Raw genomic sequence first — 12825 nt, forward strand, 5'->3', positions numbered from 1 at the left:
AATGATTAAAGGATTCAGAACTGTGCCTGGCACATTTTAAGCACATATATGTTTGCTTTAATTTGTATTATGCCTTTTACATATCCAAGCTTGACACATATCTCCCTTTTCTCATCTCCAAGGCAAAAAGTCATATGCAGAAATTTTAGAAATCCCTATACCCACCTAGGTTCCATAACATTTACTTTCTCCATCCCATCATTTTTTAAAAAAGTTTATTTTGATTACGAAGTTTCAAAGGTACAAAAAAGTACAGAAAATAATATGACATATAACTACAGAGCCTCTACCTCCCAGATGTGGCAGATGTTGATCTTCTGCTGTTTCTTTCAGATCTTTGTGGTGTGTTTTCAAGTAAGCAGAAACAGCTGAGTCCTCCCCTCTGTTCCTCTTTCCTCTCAGGGAATTTCTCTCTCTTGAAGTTAATATTTGCCATCTGACTTTTACTCTAAATGCATCTGTTAAGCGATATGGAGTCCCAATTTAATTACTTAAACTATTAATTAAAAGTTGAAATAATATACAATCCTGATGATCAATTTTTTAAAAATGTCTTTAGCAAGCAAAGAAAAAAACTTCTTGAAACAAAGAAATGTCCATTCAAGGGGGATTTGGTGGGATAAAGGAGTCCTATTCACACACAGGAAAGTTTCTGCCTTGCACATAAACCCACTTTCTGTAGAAATAACTACTGGACCATAGCCCATCTACCAACTCATCTCAAAATTTTAAGCACTGGCATCATCTACCACACAACCCACAACATATGCTGCATGGAATGTCTGACAGCTGAATGATCAAGGTATCCACTTCTGGTCTACAGCATTTATGGGTGGCACCTGCTAGTGGCTGCTGGCCTGCTTGCCTGAGGCCAGGGACAGCTGTGACCTATAGGTGAGGCCCCTGTGGTTATCCAAATCCTTTCTTGCCCTTTGGATAGCTGGCCCTGGGTTCTTTTTGTAACTTACTCAGGAGTTTGTAGCGGCTATGCTGACAGGTGCTCTAGCACCTGTTGGACCAAAGACCGGGCTGTTGCATGTCACCTGACATTAGACGTGATGAGTTGCCCAGGTCCTAAAGCTTCTTCTGCAACAAGGATTTCTGTCTCCCTGGAGTGGCTCTTCTGATTCAGCCATTACCTCCAGCCCCTATAGAAACTCCTCTAAGGCTTGTGAATGCCCTGGCATCAGCACAAGATCTGATCATTGCCTTGACAAGCATTTCTTGGGGAGCTCCCTGTGCAAGCCCTGCAGTAGTTTCATGAGAATTGCATGAACCCTGCTGCCTGAAATGACAGAAACATGTATCTCCAGCACATAGGTATCTGGGAGTACTAAGGAAATTCAAACAAGGGGAGATTTATGCTAGCACTTTCACAACTGCCACCTTGGAAGTGGCCCTTGATGAGCTGGTCCTATTGTCCCCATCTCCCATCAGCCACAGCTGCCAAGATAACAAAATATGTGTTCTGCTCCAACATCTCTGGGGTGCCCTTCAGGGGACTCACATCAATGGCCTTGCAGATGATCTTTCTCTCTCAGCCATGCCATGCATTAGGTAATTTGGGGGTAGGGGGCTGTCTCCTGGCCTGGAACCTGGCTCCAAGGGGTCCACTCAGGCATTCCTAGATTGCTTTAGGAGCTCACACCTTCCAAGGTGCTTTTTGGATTCTCTGGGATCTCATTTGGGTGTGTCTTTCTCCAGCTGTTTTTTGAAGGCAATAGCCTATTCTCCTGGTATTTCCTGCTTCTTTTCATTATCCCATAAAAAATTACCTTTCCTGGATGCCATCTTATTAAGGCTTTATTGTTTTCTTTATTGGTACTTTTACTGGTAGCAGAATAGTTGATATGTGATACCATAAGAATTTTAGGGCATGGCGTGGTGGCTTGTACCTGAACTCTCAGCATTTTGGGAGGCTGAGGCAAGCAGATCACTTGAGGTCAGGAGTTTGAGACCAGCCTGACCAACATGATGAAACCCTGTCTCTACTAAAAATACAAAAATTAACCATGTGTAGTGGTGTATGCCTGTAATCCCAGCTACTCAGGAGGCTGAGGCAGGAGAATCGCTTGAAACCAGGAGGCGGGGGTTGCAATGAGCTAGTTAGATCACACTACTGCACTCCAGCCTGGGTGACAGAGCAAGATTCTGTCTCAAAATAAATAAATGAATAAAAGAATTTTCGAGCTAAAAGTACTATTTAGTTCCAGAATTATTAATCTAATTTCAGAGCTAATGGGATTCCGGAGGCCCAGAGATAATGTGAAACTAAACGCAGTGTTTTCTGTGCATTTCAGTGGAAAAGGCCCAAAGGCCTTTCATCAGGTTCTTAGGAGTTCCTTGAGATAGAAGATAGATAGATAGACAGATAGATAGATAGATAGATAGATAGATAGATAGATAGATAGATAGATGGATAGACAGATAGATAGACAGATAGATGAATGCTAAGAACCATTGACCTATTGTATTCGTTCACTGCATTGCATTCACGAACGTATATTGCATCCAATCAATATCAGACACTGGAGCCAGCCACTAACAGAGCAGACACAGCTCTATCCTAGTGTAGCTAAGAATCTGGTGGGGTGAAACGACAAACAAATAAGCACACATGACTAATTAATTACAGGTAGTAATGAGTGCTGCAAAGGAAGCAGAGTGAAAGGATAAGGGATGGGGAGGACCTGTTTGGAAGTGTGAACAGGGGAAGTCCTGTCCACTGAGGCCTAAAAGATGTTTAGGAGTGGCCCTGAAAAGCCAGGAGAAAAGCATTCTAGTCAAAGAGAACAGCAAACGCACAGGCCTTGAGAAAGGAATGAAACTCGAGGATTGGAGAGGTAGAGGGGCCTGAGGGCAAAGGGGAGGGAGAGTGGGGCTGGATGGGACGGGAGGCGTGGGACCATGCAGTGGGTACCATGTAGGAAGCCACCATCAGCAGCCTGGAGTTTTTACAAAATGCTGTGAAAGCCATGTTAGGGGATTGGGCAGGGGAGTGAGATGATGGTGCTCGTGTTTCAGGAATATCCCATGGCTATCGATGGGGAATAGGCTGTAAGGGACATGGACCAAGAGTAAGCAGTCCAGGTGAGAGACAGTGATGACCTGGCCTAGAGCAGTGGAAAAGAAGATGGGAAAAAGAAGGTAGAATTTGGATGTATTTTGGAGGCGAAACTGATGAGACTTGCTCACAGGTTAGACGTAGGGAAGAGAAAGGGAAGAATCAGGATAATGGCTGCGTTTCCAGATTGAGCAACTGGCTGAATAGTGTGCTGCTTCCTGAGATGTGGAAGCCTGGGGAGGAGGGTCACGGTTGGTTTAAGAGGTAAAGTCAAGTTCAGATTTGAACATATTAAGACTGAAAAGAGACTGAGATATAAAATGGTCACACTGAGCAAGAGGGGAGCAAGCTTATTAAGGAAATGTAGTCAGATTGCCTCAGGCATTGGGTGCCCATTTAAGATTTTTTTTCCTTTCTTTTTTTTTTTTTTTTTTTTTTTTTTTTTGAGACAGAGTCTTGCTCTATCGCCCAGGCTGGAGTGCAGTGGTGCAATCTCGGCTCACTGCAACCTCCGCCTCCTGGGTTCAAGCAATTCTCTCACCTCAGCCTCCTGAGTAGCTGAAATTACAGGTGTTCACCACCACACTGGCTAATTCTTGTATTTTTAGTAGAGATTGGGTTTCACCACGTTGGCCAAGGTAGTCTCGAACTCCTGACCTCAAGTGATCTGCCCGCCTTGGCCTCCCAAAGTGCTGGGATTACAGATTACAGGCATGAGCCACTGCACCTGGCCCCACTTAAGGTTTAAAATCATAAATTAAACGCCAACCTGTGTCCAGCCATGTTCAGCTACTCAGGCGCAGTCCTCAAGAGGGCAGAAGAAGAGTTCATCACAATGTTACAGTGTTGCCAGCTCATTATTTTGAAGGCAGAGAGGGCCAAGAGAATTGAGGCTATTCGCCAGGTACAACTACAGTGATTGTGGTGCAGACTGCAATGCATCCACCCAAATGCATTTTCCTCTCCTTCCTTCCTACGTTTCCCCGATTTTCTTGCAGGTAGGCGTGGCCCTGGGACTGGTTCTAGCCAGTGGAATGGGAACAGAAGTCTTGAGGGCCACTCCTAAGCCTGGCCCATTAAAACCTTCCAGATGTGTCTTTCCATGCTCTTGTCCCCGTTGAGCTGTTTTGGTGACCTCTGGGGGAACCATAGAAGCTGCTGTTGAAGATGGCACAGTTGCAGTCACTTTGTGTTGCTGGGGCCTGTGTGAGGCCACTCCACCACCACACTCATATTCAACTTACCCTGACACCTGTGAGCTAGATTATGTGAGCTAGAAATTAATTCCTCTTATCTTGCACCATTACACATTTTGGTACATTTGTTACTAAAGCCATGCCTGCCCCAACTAGTACAGTGACAGGTCATGCCAGAGGGTGAAGAACGAGTGGAAACTAATGAGTCAGAGGGCCACATGGGGGTTCATATCTTCCACTGAAACCTCAGAGAGCTGAGTGGCTCACCTAGAGAAACCAGGGCAGTGGTTCTCAACCGTGGCTGCGCATTAAAATCACCTGAGGACCTTAGAAAACCCTGAGGCCCAGGCTGCACCCAGACCAATTAAATCAGAAGATCTGGGGAAAGGGTGAGGCCCAGACATTTTTTAAAGCTCCCCAGTTGATTCCAGTGCGCAGCCAAACTGGAGAACTACAAAACTAGGATGAATACCAAGGGAACCAGATTCACGGATCTTTGTCCAGTGAGGTTTCACAGCCATTTTATGATGAATAGGGCACTTATAGAAGCCTTATAGCTGAGTAAGGGAACACTGCATCCAAGCCATAGCAGACACCAACAAGGGGGTGACTGTGGTTAAGATCCAGAGTGGACCGGAGATCTCAGGGGATGCCAGTTGGTTACAGAGAATGACCGTGAACCAGCACCTCCCTCCCTCCACTCCAATACAGGTCAGGAGCAGACTAAAAAGGCAGAGAGTCTTTTTGTTTTGTTTTGTTTTGTTCTGGAGACAGAGTCTCACTCTGTCACCCAGGCTAAAGTGCAGTGGCATGATCTCGGCTCACTGCAACCTCCGCCTCCCGGGATTCGAGCGATTCATGTGCCTCAACCTCCCAAGTAGCTGGGATTACAGGCACCTGCCACCATGCCCAGCTAATTTTTGTATTTTTAGTGGAGACGGTGTTTCACCACGTTGGCCAGGCTGGTCTTGAACTCCTGACCTCAAGTGATCTGCCCGCCTCGGCCTCCCAAAGCACAGGGATTACAGGTATGAGCCACCATGTCCAGCCAGATTCTTGAATTAGATGAGATTCAATTTGAAATAACCCGCTTTGCCCCCAGTTGGCTGAGATTTACATTATCTGCTGCTATCAGGAGGAATAAAAGTGTGACATTGAGACATTGGGTTGCATGGCTTGAGAAAGAAATAAGTACCTGCTCACCTGCATTTTAATCATGAGCATTTTGTTTTATTTTTTTTTTTTTTCAATTTAAAAGCAGGCACTGTTTATTAATTGACCAGATTAGAAAAAATCCTGGTAGACACCTTAGTTCATCCTCCTAAGAAGCCTGTTGATCTGGTCTTCCGTGTTGCCAGCATCTCCACCTTCTACAAAATGGGTGGTCTTTTTCTTCATTTTACCTCATGGAGAGGATAATTTGAAGAGCCACAGGAAGTTATTAGCTTCTTTTAAGTGTTTTCCAACAGTATAGATCTCATGAATCAGATCCTCCATGCAGGCGATGCCATATTTACCAAGAGATCGAGCAATCAACGTGTTATCTGCCAAGGCAATTCGCTTCTTACTGATTTTGCCATAACCAGGCTTGTAGATTTTTACTGACTTCAGGCTTGGTTACCCCCATGCAATATGTGGTTCTACGATCCTCAACATGGTAATTGAAGCCTTGTTGTGCTTAACAAAGGTTCCTTTGAAGATTTGACAAAGGCAAAGAAGCTACAACACCTTTCAGACCTTTGGGCTCACACCATTGATACCTCTGATCCTGATGACAAACGCCAATTTGGAGTCTGCAGATACTTAGAAGTTGTCAGCTTTTCTTGCCATCCAAGCCATTTGAATTTCAGTTCTGTATATATGTCTATATTTCCTGTGATAATGCTTTGCTTTTTCATAGCTAAGCTTCCGCCTTGCCTTTCAAAGCATCTTTTAGGCAAAATTCTTTCTCAGGTGCTTGATCTTCAGCTCTGCAAAATTCCTTTGCTTTTTCTTAAGGGTTTCGGGCACAGCAGGAACCTTCTTCTCTTTGATACCTCCAGGGTTCCAGTGCACAAGAGTGCATTTTGTTTTAAAACAGCCTCTGTTGTCATCTCTAGGACTCACTGTAATGTTGGAGATTTCAGGCCCTGGTCCATCCACATGAAAGAGATTTTTTGTGGCAATTGGTACTCAAACCACTGGTCCAGTTCATGCCCTGATCCTTTCTTGGATGTTACCCAAGTTTTTGGCCCTGGTTAGCTAGCTTGCAGGCAGAATTCAGTGCAAACTCATCCCCTCAGCTGGCAGGTACCTCAAGGAGTCTATGCCTGTGTCCATGTCTGAATCATCTTTATTTCCTTCATCAAATTAACCGCAAATGTTTTTTGCTTATTGTAGATGTTCAAAAATACTAACAGATTAAAGGATAATAGTAACCATAATAATAATAATAATAACAAGACATGTTCCACTCATACTTTTTTTTTTTTTGGAGACGGAGTCTCGCTCTGTTGTCCAGGCTGGAGTGCAGTGGTACAATCTCAGCTCAGTGCACCTCTGCTTCCCGGGTTCAAGTGATTCTCCTGCCTCAGCCTCCAGAGTAGCTGGGATTACAGGTGCTCACCACCATGCCCGACTAATTTTTGTATTTTTAGTGGGGACAGGGTTTCACCATGTTGGTCAGGCTAATCTCCAATTCCTGACCTCGTGATCCACCCACCTCAGCCTCACAAAGTGCTGGGATTACAGGTGTGAGCCACCATGCCCGGCCTCCACTCATACTTATTCAGTGGCATTGCTCATACTTGAGGGCTCCTCTATGTGCCATTTTTACTGTAAATAAATTTCACTATAACTTTAAAGAAAAGTTTTTAATTGTCTCTTTAATTCCTTAGTCTTTTACATAGCCTTTTTTACATTCTGATGTTTTCTAAATTTTCTTTTATAACATTCATATGTTTGCATTTGTATAAGTAAAAAGGAATATAAAGAAAAATATTTCAAATAATCCATACTCTTACCACCCTGATGACATCTGTCAAAAATTGTTTAAAGTGCATATGCATATGTACATGCTTAGAAGGTTTGAACAGTGTGTGAGAGTATGAAATGCTAGGAGAAAGCTGCCTGGGACGCTCACCTTTACCCTGCCCTCAGCTCCTTTCCCCGTAGCAATGATGTAAGTGACTATTATTCCTTTCAGAAAGTGAAATGTCTATGTTAAGATGCAATTTAATATATATATATATGTACGTAGATTGACAGATACTGACAAAGACATATACAGATAGATAATTGTAATTTACATAGAAAAAAGCCTATCATTCTTAGTGTTCTCTAACTTGCTTTTTTCAAGGACTGTATCTTAGAGATTCTTCCATATCAATACGTATGGACTCACCTCATTTTTTAACAGCAGCAGAATATTCTATAGCGTGACTATGATGTAGTTTATATGACAGTTTTCTCTTGGACTTTTAAAAGTTTTCAGATTCTTGCCGTCATGAACAATGCTACAACCAATATCCTTGTAGCCCTATCTCGGCAAATTTTTGTGGGTAAATTTTTATATGCTAAATTTGAATTGGTGTTTAAAATATCTCAAGAGCTAATATATATGATTTGAATAGTAAAAACTGCACATTCTGGCCATCAGAGAGGTGTAGCCCTGAGGTTAACTATCCTGAGAGGAAGAGAAAGAGTGATTTGCCTTTCTACATCTCCAAGTTCTAGAGTCAACATGAGCAGAGGCAAACAGTCAAAGAAAGCTACCCACTTTTCTTTACTTTTAAAGTCAACACCCAACATATCAGTGATGTTTCTGTCCCTGGGTGACCAGAAATGGCCCAGGAACTTGTGAATTCCAAGCAGTTTTTCTCAACCTCAAGCTCACTCACTGCATCTGCCATTTTGTCTAAGCAAGGAGGGGATCAAGGCAAAAGAAGATGAAGGAATGGCTGTTGTGAAACCTGCTGCTGTCTCACACCCATCCTGAGACAGCCTGAGATTGCACATTGGAAAACTGGTTAGCATTTACTCTTTAACAGAAAATGTGGAATATAAACACGTGCCCACCAAGCCAAAAGGGTCTTCCAGTTTCCCTTCTTGGAGGAAGAGATTTGTCTAGAAGAAGGATTTTTCATCCTTGTTACTGTGACATGTTGTGCTGGATGGTTCTTTGTTGTCCATGGGGAAGTGTTGTTCTGTGCATAGGAGGATGCTTAGCAGCGTCTCTGGCCTCTACCCACTAGATGCCTGTAGCACCCACTCCCCACCTCACCCACAGTTGTCTCCAAACGTTATCAGATGTCTCTCTTGTTAAAAACCACTGGTCTAGGAGCACACACACACATATGCACATATATTTGTGTCATATATTTATAGTAGGTAAATAGTATTCTCTTATATGGTTGTAGTATAAATTATTTACCCAATCTCACTTTGATAGATATTTATTCCTTTTTTGAATTATTTTGTACTATAAACAATTCCGCAAGGAATATATTCTGCAAGGGACAATTCTTAGATGTGGAATTGCTAGGTCAAGGCTAAGCACATTTGACATTGTGATAGATATTAACTAAATTGCTTTCCAAGGAGAATGCACCAATATTCACTCTCGCTAACAATGTATGAGAATGCCTGTTTCTATACGCCCTTGCCAACTCAGCATGTTAACAAACCTTTTCATGTTTTTTAATCTGAAAGGTGAAAAATGGGGTTTTTCTGTCACACAGCTCTGCCGCTGTGTTCAGTTCTAGAACAGGTAGTCTAAAGAGAAGTTGCTCAAAAATGCACCCTCATATAGATCCAAAGACCAGGACAGAGAATTCTGGAGAAGAATTCTGATAAAGCACTTCAGTTTCTTTTTTCTTTTTTTAGGTTAGGCCAAATCCAACTTATCTAAGCTGCTGGAAATTGCAAATGATTCTCAACGAGAGACCCAGCCCCTTGAAACTGTGTGCTTAATTCACACAACATGCCAGAGCATGATTTCTGGAAAGGCTTTTTGCATTCCTGTAGATCCATATGTGATAAATACTTTGATCATTTTCTGTGGCATTCACCATCATGGTGCTGAGAGGTGCTGTCTGCTTTCATCTATGTGCTGAATTACAGATATACATATCAAATAAAGTCAAGACAAGAATCAAGCCTCATAAAAATCTTGCCTACAGCATGTACCCAAAAAAATCAGTCATGCCAAGGCTATGCAGGCCAAGTGAAGCCAGAAGTTGTGCAATTACCCAGAAGAGGTTGAAATTTCTGACAAAAACAGGGACCTTATTGAAAATGTAAGAATAAAATGAATCCTCATTAAAAGAGAAAAAAAGCTGCTTCAATACTTTGCTAATGTGAACATTGGAAATCATAATTTCTAACCTCCAGTGTGTACTTCATCTGTGAAGCCCATGGTGAAATAGATTTTCCATTCCCCAATTTTCTGGGTTGGTCACTTTGGCTCTAACTTAAAACAAGTTTTTGAATCAGACCAGAGTGTTCCACACTTTGCAGTTGCCTGATTGAAGACAAAGATCTATTCTTTCACTCAGGACTCATATATTGGAAGCCTACTATGTGTCAGGTCCTTAGCTAGACTCTGGGGAAGGTACTAATGAGGAAGACACCATGGCTGCTGGCCTGACCTCACATCAGAGAAGATCTGAGAAGAGAGGCTGGGGACCAGCGGAATAGAGGAGCTTTGCTGGTGTGTGCAGCGGCCCCCACGCCTACCATTAGGAGCTCTTGGGGTTTATCATAGTCCAGTCCAGTCTGAAATCAAGTGACCAGTGCAAAGGGCTCTTGGCTACTGTCAGGAAAGTAATTAGAGTGTGAGTTCTGATCACCTCCTGTTTACTCTCTTGGTGAAGGAGGGATCCCTTGCTCTAATTAATATGAGATGGTCAAATACAAGACACTTGACACTGGATAGGTGAGGTTGGCACCAGTTTAGTAGTCACATATCCTCACAGCCTTGGGGAGGAGGATACCGCGCACCATGTGGAGCCACATTGGGGTTACACTCGGGGCAGAGGGAACCAGCAGGGACCGTGGGAATCAGGCCTTGTAGTAACAAGGGAGTGAGGTGTCCCCAGGTTCCTGCAGGAGGATGTCATTGGCTTGTTTTGATAATTTTACAGGCTGGCAGTGACATGGAACCTATTAAGTTTAGGTCCAGATGGTGTGCAGCTGGTCTGGCTGATAGGGGAACTAGCTGGGTGAAGAATCTTTCCTTCTGGGTGGGGGCATATCTGGTGAGAGAAAGCAGGGGGACTCAGGGTGAGACCTTTTGGATCTCATGAGGGTCAAAGACGGTCAAGGCAGCAGCACATGACATTTCAGACCTTACAGGATAGTCTGTTACATTTCTTACTGACAATTTTCCTTCTCTATCTCTGTCTCTTCCAATAGTAGCCCAGGATTATCTTTGAGGATATGGACCAAATTTCTGCCAAGTACAGCCTGAATACAAGCATACAATCAACACTTGCTGAACAACTGTTGTGATACTGATTTTCTTTTTGTCTGTCTGACGTACAGGCTCCCTTCTTCTGATAATAGCATCCCAATTTGGGGAAAATTGCTCCCCTCACTCTCAGTCCATGTGCCCCTGAGGTTTTGATGAGTTTGAGTCTCCTTCTAGGACTCCAGGGGTGGGAGAGCCACTCAGACATGACCAATCAGAGTACTCTATCACCCTGGCCATGGTGATTGGTTAAGAGAGACATGTGACCTGGGCCAGGCTCAACTCTGGGACTTCGCTAATAAGAATGTAAAATAAAGCTCTTTTTTGATGGAGATCATTAAGCTGGAAACTATAAGATCAGAGTTGAGGCCGGGAGTGGTGGCTCACACCTGTAATCCCAGCACTTTGGGAGGCCGAGGTGGGCAGATCACAAGGGTCAAGAGATCGAGATGATCCTGGTCAACATGGTGAAACTCCGGCTGTACTAAAAATACAAAAATTAGCTGGGCATGGTGGCACGTGCCTCTAGTCCCAGCTACTTGGGAGGCTGAGGCAGGAGAATCACTTGAACCTGGGAGTTGGAGGTTGCAGTGAGCTGAGATCGCACCACTGCACTCCAGCCTGGTGACAGAGTGAGACTCCGACAAAAAACAACAACAACAACAACAACAACAAAAAACCCAGAGTTGTTGCAGGACCAGCTGTAAAGAGGGCCTGCATCGGAGTGAAGGCAACACAGAGGGGCACCGAATGTGGTGGTGGTGTTGGGGGACAGGATCTGAATGGATGATGTCATTTCAGCTTCTAATCCAGCAATGCTGGGATTATAAATATCCCTGAACCTTTCAGTCAAACGAATGAATACATTCTTTCTTTTTTACTTTTTGGCTTAAGTTGGTTTGACTTGGGTTCCTGTTACTTGCAGCTAAAAAGCTATTAGACAGCCAGGGCCAGGTGCAGTGGCTCATGCCCATAATCCCAGTACTTTGGGAGGCCGAGGTGGGGGGATCACTTGAGGTCAAGAGTTCGAGACCAGCCTGGCCAACATGGTGAAACACCATCTCTACTAAAAATACAAAAATTTGGGTGTGGTGGTGCACGCCTGTAATCCCAGCTACTCAGGAGGCTGAGGCAGGAGAATTGCTTGAACCCAGGAGGTGGAGGATGCAGTGAGCCAAGATGGAGCCACTGCACTCCAGCCTAGGGGACAGAGCGAGACTTTGTCTCAAAAAACAAAACAAAACAAAACAAAGACCTACTAGACAGCCAGAAGTAGAGTCACTTGCCCCTTTTGAACAGGAAGGGAGCAGTTTGTACTAACCCTGCTAATGATTTACTCTACTACTTATTCCTGGTTACCCTCCTTAGGTAACAACAATGCAACAACAACCGTCCAGTGGTTTAAAAACCACCCCCTGCCCCCTAACCTTGCTCCAGCCACACTTGTGCTCTTTCCGTTCTTTCAAGAAAATAACTTCTGTCCCACCTGGGGAACTTTGCTATTTCCTCTGCTTGAGATACTCTTCTCCAGGTCTTAATCTGGCCACTCAGCTTAAATGTCACTGCCTCAGAGAAGCCTTTCCTGAACTCATAGCTAAGGCATTGGCCCAATTACTCTATCTCATGGTTATTTTCATCATAGCTCTTATTACCATCTGACATTTTCTTGTTGGTGCATTTTTTATTGTCTGTCTACCCACAAGACTACAAGCTTCATGAGAACATCGATCTTTCCTGGAAGATCGATGGAATTACTTCCTGGAAATACCAGGGCCTGAATAGTGCCTGGCTCACAGCAGGGGCTCAGAAGGTTGTGGAAGGAATCAATGAACCACACATGTAACTATTATTTATGTTGGTACATGTAGCTTATGGAGGCGCTTTAAATAACCTTGAGTAAGATAATCTTACTCAAGGTTATCATCTTTTATGATAACCTTTTATCATCATCTTTTATATGGAGGAAAATTGAGGTTTGGAGAGGTTGAGCAATGTGCCCAACATAACACATGTAGGAAATGGTGGAGATGTGATTTAAGCAAAGGAACTTTTGACTCGAAAATATGTGGTCTTGCCTTTTCAGTCACTCCCAGATTTGTCTCCAATCTCAACATTCG

Source organism: Pongo abelii, chromosome 16, assembly GCF_028885655.2.
Source record: "Pongo abelii isolate AG06213 chromosome 16, NHGRI_mPonAbe1-v2.0_pri, whole genome shotgun sequence".
Taxonomy (NCBI): domain Eukaryota; kingdom Metazoa; phylum Chordata; class Mammalia; order Primates; family Hominidae; genus Pongo; species Pongo abelii.